At 39.4% G+C, this 14,690-nt stretch overlaps 2 protein-coding genes across 10 annotated transcripts in view; both read left to right on the top strand.

Moving 5' to 3' along the window:
- The window catches only part of MSR1 (macrophage scavenger receptor 1), a 681,840-nt gene that overhangs the window by 147,491 nt on the left and 519,659 nt on the right, over positions 1-14,690 (top strand). For all 7 annotated transcript variants that reach the window (XM_081521514.1, XM_081521505.1, XM_081521507.1 and 4 more), the window contains exon 2: positions 10,016-10,111. The gene's annotated coding sequence lies outside the window, so the exon portion shown is untranslated. The remainder of the gene's footprint in view (positions 1-10,015; positions 10,112-14,690) is intronic.
- The window catches only part of LOC145518056 (U3 small nucleolar RNA-associated protein 14 homolog A-like), a 201,013-nt gene that overhangs the window by 147,499 nt on the left and 38,824 nt on the right, over positions 1-14,690 (top strand). For all 3 annotated transcript variants that reach the window (XM_081521499.1, XM_081521501.1, XM_081521500.1), the window contains one exon: positions 10,016-10,111. The gene's annotated coding sequence lies outside the window, so the exon portion shown is untranslated. The remainder of the gene's footprint in view (positions 1-10,015; positions 10,112-14,690) is intronic.

Below are 14,690 nucleotides of genomic sequence, written 5' to 3'. Positions count from 1 at the left end.
AGGGCACAGGCTCTAGGGGCATGGGCTTCAGTACTTGTGGTTTTCAGGCTCTAGAGTACAGGCTCATTAGTTGTGGTGCACAAGCTTAGTTGCTCCTTGACATGTGAGATCTTTCCGGACCAGGGATGAACCTGTGTCCCCTGCGTTGGCAGGCAGATTTCTACCTTCTGTGCCACTAGGGAAGTCTGAGCCTAGGACTTGTGGTTGTCACTTCAGGGCTTGTTCTAACAGTGAATCCAGATGTTAGCAATTTCTTTAAAATTACCAAATAAATAATATAAATTAGAAAAGGATGTACATTTCTGCTTAAAATCATTGAGAAACATGCGTGCTCAGTTGCTTCAGTTGTGTCCGAGTCTTTGCAGCCCCATGAACTGTGGCCTGCCAGGCTCCTCTGTCCATGGGATTCTCCAGGCAAGAATACTAGCGTGGGTTGCCATGCCCTCCTCCAGGGGATCTTCCCAACCCAAGGATAGAACCCACGTCTTCTGCGTGTCCTGCATTACAGGCAGATTCTTTACCGCTGAGCCACCGGGGAAGCCCCTGTTGAGAAATATACACTTTATATTTTACTGATTTGTTTCTGTTTTCATTTGGAGAATAAGGATGTGGCCTCTGGAGTTGGACATTCCAGTTCTGCCATTTCTGTGCCAGTCTCTTTATCTGTTAGAAGGGGGCAGTTTAGGACTGTTTTGGAGATTATATAAAATAATTTATATCAAGTCCTTACCAGTACCTAGAACATGGTGAATCTTCAAAAATTAGAATAATTTTATTTAATCTCTGTAGGTTTTAATAAATGTAGTATAATTATAAGCCTCAAATCTATGGTTCCCTGGATTTTAAATTGTTGTTCAATTGCTAAGTCATGGCTGACTCTTTGCGAGCCCATGAACTGTAGCCCTTGAGGCTCCTCTGTCCATGGGATTTCCCAGGCAAGAATACTGGAGTGGGTTGCCCTTTCCTTCTCCAAGAATTTTAATTAACTCATAATAAAACCCATGCAATTTGAAGACTATTATATATGGTTATAAGAATCCTATATTGCCTTTGAAAATGACTTGATTGTCACGCTTTTTATCTTCTGACCCTGGAAAATGGCCAACCCACAGGGCTACTGGGGGATGAATACCCCACACTGGCCACTGCGGTGATTTGTATGGTGTTGAGGATTATGGTACAGTGTCCCTGTTAAATTTTTTCCATACATTTAGAAGTTTGCCTTCTTTCACTTTCTTCTATTAGCTACATTTACTTTAAAATGTATCCATTGGTGACTGTGAGCTTTCCCACTCTTCTTGAAATATTCGGGAATTCTATTCAAGTTTTGGTGGGCTTCAAATGTAAACAAGAGCTAATTATTGGCATTTGATTTTATAGCTGTTTGTATGTCTCACAGATGGCATCACTGACTCGATGGACTTGAGTTTGAACAAGTTCTGGGAGTTGGTGATGGACAGGGAAGCCTGGTGTGCTGCAGTCCATGGGGTCGCACAGAGTTGGACATGACTGAGCGACTGAACTGAACTGATTTATCACAGTATTTCATTGTGTAAATCCCAAATGAGACTGTAGAAATCCAATTTTTGAATTATCCACTAGGGGGAGGCCTTGTTCTTCCATTAAATGTGGCTTTTTCTTCCTTGATTTTTTTTTTTTTAAATGAAATTTACATTTCCTCTCCCTGTGAAAAAGTTGAATGCCTCAGTCCTGGTATTAAGAACTCTGCTGGAAGTCATGGCTGTAGCTTGGCTCTTGTGAGGTTGACAGTGCAGAAGTCACTCAAGGAGAAAAGATATGTGTCGATCTGTGAACAGGCTTTAGTTTCCTTCCTTCTTTATCTTTCCTGGGCTACTGAGGCAACAGTCACACAAAACGTTTTTCACAGAATGTCACACCACTCTAAAGACTAAATCTAAGGGCTGTCCTCTGTCTCTTTACAGAGATGACTGGCTGAAGGACCTTCCCGAATCACAAATACGCTTGTTAGTCTTCAGCCCTTCACCACTTTGATGGAACTTGTCATAGTAAATGTAACAGTGATATGAACGTTTCTGACATTTTCAAGCAACTTTACAAAAACAGGAAGGTAACTTTTCAAAGCCCATTTGTATTCAAATTTTTTAATGGTTCCAAGTAACCAACATTTAATTTCACCAAATTATATCACTTTTCTAATACATACATAGAGGTGAAACAGTGACAGATCTTATTTTCTTGAGCTCAGGAATCACTGTGGACAGTAACTGCAGCCACGAAAATAAAAGATGCTTACTCCTTGAAAGAAAAGCTATGACAAACTAGACAGTGTATTAAAAAAGCAGAGATATCACTTTGCCAACAAAGGTCTGTATAGGCAAAGCTATGGTTTTTCCAGAGTCATGTATGGGTGTGAGAGTTGGACCATAAAGAAGGCTGAGTGCTGAAGAATTGATTTTGAATTGATGCTGGGGAAGACTCTTGAGAGTCCCTTAGACTGCATTTGAGATCAAACCAGTCAATCCTAAGGAAATTAACCCTGAGTATTCATTGGAAGGACTAATGCTGAAGCTCCAATACTTTGTCCACCTGATGCAAAGAGCCAACTCATTGGAAAAGACCCTGATGCTAAGAAAGATTGAAAGCAGGAGGAGAAGGGGGCAACAGAGGATGAGATGGGTTGGATGGCATCAATGACTCAATAGACATGAATTTGAACAAAGTCCAGAAGATAGTGAAGGACAGGGAAGCCTGGCATGCTCTAGTCCATGGGGTTGTAGAGTTGGATGCAACTTAGCAGCTGAACAATGAACAATATATAGAGTAGAAAATGATAGTGCATAGTAGAAAATGATAAGAGCTGGCAGAGGTTTAAAGTCCACTTGGCTTAAGAAATCAAGACTGATTTAAAGCATAATGATAGTTATCTTATGCTCAGTAAATTTGAAGTTAGGTGAAATGATGTTGCATCTACTTTGCAAAACCATTTGGCAGTTTCTAGAAATGTTAAACAATAAATAAATATATGACCCAACAATTTCATTCCTAATTATCTCCCCAAGAGAAGTGAAGTCATATATCCACATAAAGACTTGTATGTAAGTGTTCATTAGCAACATTATTCATGTTAGCCCCCAAGAAGAAGCCATCCATGATGTCTATCATCTCGTGAAGAGATAAACAAAAACTGATGTATTTGTACAACAGAATATTCTTGAGCAATGACAAAGAATAGAGTAGTGATGCATGCTACAGTGTAGATGACCTTCAAAACTACTATATTAGGTGATAGAAGCCAGACACAGAAGATCATATATTGTAGAACTTTATTGAAAGAAAAGTCCATGATAGGTAAATTTATAGTGACAGTGAGTGGATTAATTTTCTTGGGGAGTTGGAGTGGGAGTAAAGAGTACCTGCAAATGGACATGAACTTTCATTTTGGAGTGATTGAAGTGTTTTAAAATTGGATTGTGGTGATGGTTACACAACTCTATACATTTGCTAGAAATCATTGAATTGTACACTTAAAATTTATTGTATGTATAAATCTCTTAAAAATTAGTAGAATGAATCTGAAGATGAAATGTTTTTATGAAAATTTGAAACATTCTTCCAGAGAGAGGAACTCACACTCATTAGACATTCTAGCTACCAGATCATGTATCAGCTTCTTATCTTAGTTTCAGAAAAAAGTAAGAAATTGTGACTTTCATTTCTGTCACTCTGGAAAAAACAGCCAGTGCTCCTGAATCAGAGCATTGGAATTCAAGTCACGGGGCTTGTGTTTGCCTGTGACTTGTGAAACATAGCTCTAACTCACATAATCTACCCCCCATTGAACATGACAAGACTGTATCAGGTTTGGTTCTTTCTCTCAAGGAACATGAACACCATGTTGTTTGCATATGTTGAGCAATTTAATGTTATTATTGGAAGTGAGGTAGATATGAAGAAAATAATTTCTTTCCTGGTTAACTTCTGACAGATTTACAGACACTGTTCACCTTTCTCTGTGTGACTTTGGGTAACTTCCTTTGCTGTTATCTGGCCAAAACACTGTTTTTTGTTTTTTTTTTCTGACATCAGTGGTGGTGGATTTGTGGCATGACAGAGGTGTGAAAAGTTACTTTAGACAGAAATCTTAAGGAAAATATATGAAATTGAGGAATATTCACAAATATACTGATTATTTTCACCTGTAGAAATGAATCTCTTATTTCCCCCCAAATCCTATTCATCATTGCTACTATTTTGAGTCATTAAAAATACTTGAAATTTGTTTGATAAAATCCATTCAAAACTTCAGATATGGCTGATTCATGTTGATATGGTGGAAACCATCACAATATTATAGAGTAATTATCCTCCAATTAAAAATAAGATAAAACAACAAGAAATGATGATGTATTTGCCTATGTACTGGATTTATCTTTTTCATCTTGGAAGGTAGATATCACTACTTGTGTCCTTGGGCAATTTTCCTTGATGATATTACCTTGTGAATGTTTTTTTCCTTCCTTCTTTTGGACATGTTTTCACTGGCTTTAGAAGGAGAAAGTGTCAGTGGTTACAGTGATGACCAACAGAACTCTGCTTCTGTCTCTCAGAAACTTTTGTCAACACTTAGAATGTCTCTGATGGGGGATCAATAACTGACTCTTTTTTATTTTGTTTTTATTGGAGTATAGGTGCTTTACAATGTTGCATTAGTTTCTGCTGTACAGAAAAGTGAATCAGCTACATGTATACCCATATCCCCTCTTTTTTGGATTTCCTTCCCATTTAGGCCACCGCAGAGCAGAGTAGAGATCCCTGTGCTGTACATGTATAGTAGCTTCTCATTAGTTATCTGTTTTATACTTAGTAGTGTATACATGTCAGGGCTTCCCTGTTGGCTCAGCGGTAAAGAACCTGCCTGCAATGCAGGAGCTGCAGGTTCTATCCCTGGGTTGGGAATATCCTCTGGAAGAGGGCATGGCAACCCACTCCAGTATTCTTGCCAGGAGAATCCCATGGACAGAGGAGCCTTGGAGGCTATAGTGCATAGGCTCGCAAAGAGTAGGACATGACTGAGTGACTAAGCACCGCACAGCATAATATCTACATGTCAATCCCAATTTCCCAGTTTATCCCACCCATCTTTCTCCCCTTGGTGTCCATAGTTTGTTCTCTACATCTGTGTCTCTATTTCTGCTTTGCAAATAGGTTCATCTGTACCATCTTTCTAGATCCCACTTATATTGTCTAATATACAGTATTTGTGTTTCTCTTTTTGACTTACTTCACTCTGTATGATAGTCTCTTCTAGGTCCATCCATATCTCTACAAATTCACTCCTTTTTATGGCTAATATTGCATTGTATATATGTATCACATCTTCTTTGTCTTTTCCTTTGTTGATGGACATTTAAGTTGCTTCCATGTCTTGGCTATTGTAACCAGTGCTGCATGAACATTGAGGGCCATGTATCTTTTGGAATTATGGTTTTCTCAGGATGTATGCCTAGAAGTGGGATTGCTTGGCCATACTGTAGTTCTATTTTTGGTGTTTTAAGGAGCCTCTATACTGTTCTCAATAGTGGTTGTACCGATTTATACTCCTACCGACAGTGTAGGTGGATACCCTTTTCTCCACACCCTCTCCAGCATTTATTGTCTGTAGATTTTTTTGATGATGGTGGCCATTCTGACAGGTGTGAAGTGATATCTCATTGTAGTTTTGATTTGCATTTCTCTAATAATTAATGATGTTGAATATCTTTTCATATGCCTCTTGGCCATCTGTATGTTTTCTTTGGAGAAATGTCTATTTAGTTCTTTCACCCATTTATAGATTGGGTTGTCTGTTTTTTGATATTGAGCTACATGAGTTGTTTGTGTATTTTGAAGATTAATCCCTTGTCAGTTGTTTCAGTCGCAAATATATTCTCCCATTCTGAGGGTTGTCTTTTTGTCTTGTTTATGGTTCCTTTGCGTGCAAAAGTTTTTGAGTTTAATTAGGTCCTATTTGTTTACTTTTATTTTCATTACTCTGGGAGATGTGTCAAAAAAAGATTTTGCTGTGGTTTACGTCAAAGAGTGTTCTGACTGTGTTTTCCTCTTAAGAATTTTATAGTGTCTGGCTTTACATTAAGTCCTTAATCCATTTTGAATTTATTTTTGTGTGTGGGGTTTGGAAGGGTTCTAATTTTATTCTTTAATATGTAGCTGTCCAGTTTTCCCAGCAGCACTTATTGAAGAGCTTGTCTTTTTTCCATTGTATATTCTTCAGTTCAGTTCAGTCGCTCAGTCCTGTCCAACTCTTTGTGACCCCATGAACTGCAGCATGCCAGGCCTCCCTGTCCATCAGCAACTCCCGGAGTTTACCCAAACTCATGTCGATTGATACCATCCAACCATCTTATCCACTGTTGTCCCTTTCTCCTTCTGCCCTCAATCTTTCCCAGCATCAGGGTCTTTTCAAATGAGTCAGCTCTTCGCATCAGGTGGCTAAAGTATTGAAATTTCACCTTCAACATCAGTCCTTCCAATGAACACCCAGGACTGATTTCCCTTAGGATGGACTGATTGGATCTCCTTGCAGTCCAAGGGACTCTCAAGAGTCTTCTCCAACACCACAGTTCAAAAGCATCAATTCTTTGGCGCTCAGCTTTCTTTATATTCTAACTCTCACATCCATGCATGACTACTGGAAAAACCATAGCCTTGACTAGATGGACCTTTGTTGGCAAAGTAATGTCTCTGCTTTCTGATATGCTGTCTCAGTTGGTCATAACTTTCCTTCCAAGGAATAAGCGTCTTTTAATTTCATGGCTGCAGTCACCATCTGCAGTGATTTGGGAGCCCCCAAAAATAAAGTCAGCCACTGTTTCCACTGTTTCTCCATCTATTTGCCATGAAGTGATGGGACCGGATGTCATGATTTAGTTTTCTGAATGTTGAGCTTTAAGCCAACTTTTTCACTCTCCTCTTTCACTTTCATCAAGAGGATCTTATAAGGGTGGTGTCATCTGCATATCTCAGCTTATTGATATTTCTCCCAGCAATCTTGATTCCAGCTTGTGCTTCCTCCAGTCCAGCATTTCTCATGATGTACTCTGCATATAAGTAAACAAGCAGGGTGACAATATAGAGCCTTGACGTACTCCTTTTCCTATTTGGAACAAATCTGTTGTTCCATGTCCAGTTCTAACTGTTGCTTCCTGACCTGCATACAGGTTTCTCAAGAGGCAGGTCAGGTGATCTGGTATTCCCATCTCTTTCAGAATTTTCCACAGTTTATTGTGATCCACACAGTCAAAGGCTTTGGCGTAGTCAATAAAGCAGAAATAGATGTTTTTCTGGTACTCTCTTTCTTTTTCAGTGATCCAGTGGATGTTGGCAATTTGATATCTGATACCTCAGCCTTTTCTAAAACCAGCTTGAACATGTGGAAGGTCATGGTTCACGTACTGTTGAAGCCTGGCTTGGAGAATTTTGAGCATTACTTTACTAGCGTGTGAGATGAGTGCAATTGTGCGGTAGTTTGAGCATTCTTTGGCATTGCCTTTCTTTGGGATTGGGATGGAAACTGACCTTTTCCAGTCCTGTGGCCACTGCTGAGTTTTCCAAATTTGCTGACATATTGAGTGCAGCACTTTCATTTTAGGGGACTGGAATGTATATTCTTGCCTCCTTGGTAATAGGCTAGGTCGCCATAGATAAGAGCTAACTCGTCAATGATGATATCAAGCTTGGTTCTTCCCTTGTCCAGTGTAGGGAGAATTAAAGTCATTATTTTAACTAATGAAGAGCAGAGAAGTTGTCTTTTTCATCTTTAACATACTCCAGCTCTAGTTGGAAGAAATTTTTATTTGTTACCCCCACTCAAAAGAAGCTTTGCTTAAGGATTATGAGTGAGTTATAACAAAACTGTTATTCCTAGATTCTACCAATCCCAAAGAAAGGCAGTGCCAAAGAATGTTCAAACTACTACACTCACCTCACACACTAGCAAATTAATGCTCAAAATTCTCCAAGCCAGCCTTCAACAGTACGTGAACTGTGAACTTCCTGATGTTCCAGCTGGATTTAGACAAGGCAGAGGAACCAGAGATCAAATTGCCAACATCCACTGGATCATTAAAAAAGCAAGAGAGTTCCAGAAAAACATGTACTTCTGCTTTATTGACTACACCAAAACCTTTGACTGTGTGGGTCACAACAAACTGGAAAACTCTTCAAGAGATGGGAATATCAGACCACCTTACCTGCTTCCTGAGAAATCTGTGTGCAAGTCAAGAAGCAACAGTTAGAACTGGACATAGAACAACAGACTGGTTCCAAATTGGGAAAGGAGTACGTCAAGGCTGTATGTTGTCACCCTCCTTATTTAACTTCTATGCAGCGTACATCAAGCAAAATGCCATGCTGGATGAATCACAAACTGGAATCAAGATTGCAGGGAGAAATATCAATAACCTGAGATATGCAGATGACACTACCCTTATGGCAGAAAGCAAAGAAGAACTAAAGAGCCTATTGATGAAATTGAAAGAGGACAGTGAAAAAGTTGGCTTAAAACTCAACATTCAGAAAACTAAGTTCATGGCATCCAGTCCCATCACTTCATGGCAAATAGATGGGGAAACAATGGAAACAGTGAGAGTCTTTATTATTTTGGCCTGCAAAATCTCTGCAGATGGTGACTGCAGCCATGAAATTAAAAGACACTTCCTCTTTGGAAGAAAAGCTATGACCAATCTAGAGAACATATTAAAAGGCAGAGGTATTACTTTGCCAACAAAACTCCATCAAGTTAAAGCTATGGTTTTTCCTGTAGTCATCTATGAGTGTGAGAGTTGGAATATAAAGGAAGTTGAGCGCCAAAGAACTGACACTTTTGAACTGTGGTGTTGGAGAAGACTCTTAAGAGTCCCTTGGACTGCGAGGAGATCCAACCAGTCCATCCTAAAGGAAATCAGTCCTGAATATTCATTGGGAGGACTGATGTTGAAGCTGAAACTCCAATACTTTTGCCACTTGATGTGAAGAACTGACTCATTTGAAAAGACCCTGATGCTGGGAAAGATTGTAGGCAGGAGGAGAAGGGGATGACAGATGATGAGATTGTTGGATGGAATCACCAACTCCATCGACATGAGTTTGAGCAAGCTCCAGGAGTTAGTGAAAGACAGGGAAGCCTGGCATGTGGCAGGCCATGGGGTCACAAAGATTTGGACATGACTGAGTGACTGAACTCAACCGAACATATTCTTTTCATGGTTGAGTAGAACATTACAACTTTTTGTTGATGGGCTTATCAACAAACTTTTTCTTTAAGCTGACCTGGTTCTGACTGTCCCCTTCTCATGGTGACAGTAGTTACTATGTGAGCGTTACCATCTATATACATTAAAAAAATTTGCCTGCCCATTATCTCCATCTACAATGCAGTTTCTCAGTCATTGTTGCTTGAAGAGATAGATCCTTTCCATCTTTTCTTTGTGGAGTCGGGGTGGTAGTATTTAGCTGAATGCTTTCTTCATGAGTCTGATTTTGATCCTCTTGGTGAAAGACTTTCTCCTCCAGGCCACTCTAGCATTTCATTACTCCCTCATAAATAAAATCTTTTTGTTTTGGGGAGGGGGGACTTCCCTAATGGCTCAGTTAGTAAAGAATCCGCCTACAATACGGGAGACCTTAGTTCAATTCCTGGGTCAGGAAGATCTGCTGGAAAGGGATAGGCTACCCACTCCATTATTCTTGGGTTTCCTTTTTTTAAGCAACCAATATTGGGTAACATGGTTATATTAAGAAATATGCATTTTTTCCAAACAATTACTTTATTTGAGAGGAAAATTCATATAAAGATTTTAAAATGAACTACCTTTTACTTGTGTATTATATGCATTGTCATTGAAAATAATAAAATCACAGAACATCTGAACTATTACCAAAAAAAATTCAGAATTTATTGGTACCATAATTCTAGAAGCTATTTCATTCTGTTTTGATTTGTATTTATTTATATCTCATCTTATCTCCTCTCTAGGGTTGGAGTGTAAGATCTTTGAGAGCAGAAAAAATACTGACACAAATTTGTAACTTCTGTGAAACACCCAGAAGAGTGACTGACACAAAATAAGAGGTAAAAGATTTGTCCTCCCTTCTTTTGGTTTTTCAACTTAAAGGGGCAACATTTAATTTTACTCTTGAGGCACAGTGATGGTGAATACCACACAGCTATTAGGATTCTGTTTCTTTGCATCTTGGTATCAGAATGCTTTTGCTTCCAAATGAATTAACAAATATGTAATTTTTGTGGGTTTATTGTATAATTTATAATAATATGCAACATGAAGCCAAGGTTATCTGTGGAGGAGATTATCTTTCTGTTTGAAGATCTTTCACTTGTCCATTTGGTTATGCTCTTCCTAACACTTCCCCAACTAAATCTTGCTCCTTCTCACCATAGTACCTACCCCACTGTCCGTGGAATACCCAAGGATCCTCCTGGAGATCTGACTTCATCCTGGTAGCCATTCCATCCTCCAGCCAAATCTTTCTACCATTAGCTCAGTAAACATGGATGGTTTTTACGTACTGGGCTTTGTGTTGGTCCTGGTGCTGGTGTTACAGCAGCCAACCCATTACCATTCCTGCCTTCAAAACCCATTTTAAAAAATTATCTTCAAAAAGGAATCAGTAGATGATCAACTGAAATAGAGAAAAATTGAGAACTGCTATTTTACATTTTAAGAAAGTTTTAATATCTGTTTCTGCAAATGTTTAGATGGGATATCATATATTAGTTACCAGAACATGTGTTTGATTTATAAGTTATAAAATCCACAGATATTAAGAGTACATGCTCATACTACTTACTGATATAGGTTTTAGTCAAAAACGTCTTCAGGCTTCTCATTTAGTGCATTAGTGGTACTGTCATGTGGTTTATGAGAAGTTTTAAGCCCTCTACCCCCACAGTATTTGTTATCTCCTCTAAATGTATACCAAAAAAGAGTAACTGTAAGTAAAAATAGAATGCTTACTCACTCAATGTATCCTACCCTCAAATCACTTTTCTATTTCCTTTCCACCCTAACCCAAAACCCCTTTTATGCTGTTAAGTGCCTTATATGTAGGAAATTTTTGGCACTAGCATAATCTGATGGCTAATAAAGGTAAAAAACTAAGAACTGCAGTGCCACATGGATAGGGGTGGGCGTTGGCGGCACACAGAGGAGCATACTAGCTGGTTCTCAGGGTTGGAAAAAGCTTCCTGTGGATGTAGCATCTAGCCTGACACTAGAATGCTGTGTAGAAATTTGGTAGCAGAGAAATATACAAAGAGACTTTTGGGAAGATACAAGAGCCCAGGGTTATTCTAGGATCAAGGGAGAGTATATAAATTGGGGGGAATACAGCGTGTGGCAGAAGCATGGGATGATAAAGGGGTGAGAGGTGGGGCAGGAGAGCCAGGTGGGGCCAGAGCATGACAAGCCTTTTGGGAGGTTTGTTCATTGTTCAGAAGGCAATGGGGGAGCCATGAATACCTTTTAAGCAAACACGTGACATGGTGAGGGATGTGCTCTAGAAAGATGTCTAACTGCAGCCTGATAGTATGATAGCCTGTCCTGCTTTTCCAGAATAGATCCAGTATTTGCTTGTTGTCCTGCTGTCAATATGAGTAGTGCCCTCTTTCGATTGTAAAATTTGATTTTGATGATAAATTATATGGGTTTTTCCAAGAGTGGGGAAAGAAGACCATGTAGCAGGAAGGTCTTGGTTGCAATTGGTTGCAGTATTCTGAAGGGGAGAGATTATGCCTTGCGTTGTTAGTGATAGTGAGGGCAGACAGCAGTAATAGTATTTAAGAATAGACCATGTGGTACATCCTTGGTCCAGTGGCTCCACTCTCTCATTGCAGGGGGCCCAGTTTCAATCCCCAGTCAGCAACTAGATCCCACATGCTGCAACTAAGAGTTTGTGTGCCACAACTAAAAATCCTGCATGCTGCCACTAAGACCCAGCACAGCCATATAAATAAATAAATAAAAATAAAGAAAGAGGTAGAACATGCAGAAGGTGGTAGCTGATTGCATGTGGGAAATGAGGAATAATGACAAGGGCTATAACACCCCAGGTTTCTCCTTTGGCAGCTGGGTAGATGGTGGACCATTTTTGGAGGACATCGTAAGATGAACATGTTTTGGGGATGGAGAATAACAGCTGAATTTTGGAAACTGTGGGATTTAAGATGTCTGCAGAGTGTCTAAGAGATCTGGGAGACATTTCAACCTATGGATCTGAAACTCTCGATAGATTTTTGAGCTGAAGGTAGAAATTTCAGCCTGTCTGTGTAAATACAGCAACTGAAACTACACAAGTGGCTGAGATGACCCCCAACTTTATATAGAGAGAAGAAAAAAGGCCTGGGACAGAGCCCTCAGGAACTTCAACACATGATGGGTAGTAAAAGAGAGGTAGTTCACAGAAGAAACTGTGAGAAGGAGGCAGAGAAATAAGAAACGAGGAGAGTATGATGCCTGGTACCAAGAAAAGAGGGTGTTTCAAATGGAGGAAGCTGTCAATGGTGTCAACTGCTGGAAAGAATAGGATAAAGACTGTAAAAAACTGAGGGGGGGCATTTAACAACAAGGTCACTTTGGCAAGAGGGTCTTAGTGAAAGGTTGAGGACATATATAGGATGTGAAAAAGGAGAGTGGGAAGAAACCCTTTCGAGAAATTTTAACGCTTAGATAAGTGTCTCTGTTAATTGAAAAGAGATGGTAGTAAATGAATTAATTCCTTCTTTTTAGCTAATGTGTCCCATTTCCTAGAAGACACATCAGTTGATCCACTTGAGATACAGGTTTCCTTGAGACTTCCCTAGTGTCCAGTGGTCAAGACTCTGCACTCCCACTGCAGGGGTGGGTGTGATCCCTGGTTGGGGAACTAAGATCACACATGCCTCAGGCTTGGCCAAAAAGAAAAAAAAATGCCCTACAAAAAAAGATACAAGTGTCCTTTAAAAAACCTGTAAGAAGGTTAAGGGTAAGAATGTCTGGGTCTATAAATGACTGCCAGAAGGATCTTTAATACCTGTGTAAAGAAAGATTTAAGGTCTCTTTAAATGTCATGACATAGTCAATAGTCTACTTTTCCTATAGGGAAGCCTAGAACTTGCTGTGAATTTTGCTTTTCCTTTTTCTTAGAGCCTGAAAGCAATCAATTACCTGCTGTCATTTGCCCTGCACTATTTTTAGTACCTGCTTTTTCAGAATTATCAGTATACATCAAATGCGCTGAACATTAACTAATAGGAAGCCAGATGGAAGAAACAAAATACCTGGGGTGTGATCTCAGATGGGGCCTAAGAGCTGGGGCCCTGAGATCAAATAGACCTGATTCAGCACCAGGCCTCAGTTTCCCTATCTGTGAACTGTGGGTATCGATAGTAACCTCATGTTGTCATAAAGATTAAGGGACACACGATGTAGATAATAAAGCACATAGTTGCCTGGTCCACAGTAAACACCCAAATAAAAGTTCATCACTAGACAAATTATTGCTTCACTCTTTTTCTAGTACAGTGTCATTTCTAAAAGGCTTTGTGTGTGGAGAAGCTATTTCAAGGTCAGGATTAGAGTCACTATCAGTGTTGTAAGAATAAAATTGATAGTGCATTTATCTACTGTATTCATTTGCCTGCTATATTGAAAAACTAGGAATAATCTTCTTAGTGTCAGTCAACCCTCTTCTGCTTCTGCCTTCCATTAGCAAAAACTTAACTGTCTTTTCCTACTTTATGTTGTTAATTTACAATTGCTGATATCCCTGCTTCGTACAGAGGAATTGTGGCCTTTTTGAGTATCACTTAAATATTGTTTATATAAGATTTAGCTGAATCTGCCAAAGAGACAGCATGTCACTGAGCACGAGAATTCCTAATTGTGTGGTGCTGTGTGTAGCATCCTCAGCCAGAGTTGTCAGAGGCTGAGGGTGTATCCTCTATACTAACCATGTTGAAAGATTAGCTCATGGTGCTTGGAAGATTCTTAGATATACTTGCTTCAAGACTATTAACTTTATGAATTTATCAGCCACCAGCAAATGAATAAAGTCACCAGAGCACAAGAAGAGAGGGAAACATACTTTTCTCAACTGCTAACCAAAGATAACAATGAGAGAAAGTAAACATGCATGTAATATATTTTCAGTTGCAAAAACATGCAAATTTCTGCATTGACTGAAATGTATTCCACACCAGGACTATGGAATGATCTGGCAAAAATGAGAACATTCATGCTTTAAGTAGTACTGACCTGATTCTAGCACCTCTTGCTAACTTATGAGTGATTAGAAATTTAGGTGGAAGGAAGAACAATGACTCAAGGGATTTGGGGATATTGCCAAAGTATGAACAAAGTGATGGATGATAGAATCTGGATAATTCATATAGAAAGTGAAGGCAGGATGGGTTTGAAAAGGTTCCAAGAAAGGGGAGAAGACAGTGGACCCAGAAGGTAAAAGATGTGGTAGAGTGGGAATTAAACGTATCAAGGTCCGACCAGTTCTAGGGCATCAGAGACAAGACTTGATCCCCTGGTATTGTCCGTTTGTCCCATTTTAGCTCATCTGCAGTCTTACTGTCATAACTGCTGCTTTTGGAGATAATTTGGGCCAGAAGTAAGTTAACTTTATAGTATTTAAAAAATGCTAGC

Source organism: Giraffa tippelskirchi, chromosome 8 (assembly GCF_054371585.1).
Source record: "Giraffa tippelskirchi isolate mGirTip1 chromosome 8, T2T-mGirTip1v1.2.pri, whole genome shotgun sequence".
NCBI lineage: Eukaryota > Metazoa > Chordata > Mammalia > Artiodactyla > Giraffidae > Giraffa > Giraffa tippelskirchi.
This window is presented reverse-complemented; position numbering and strand designations above follow the sequence as displayed.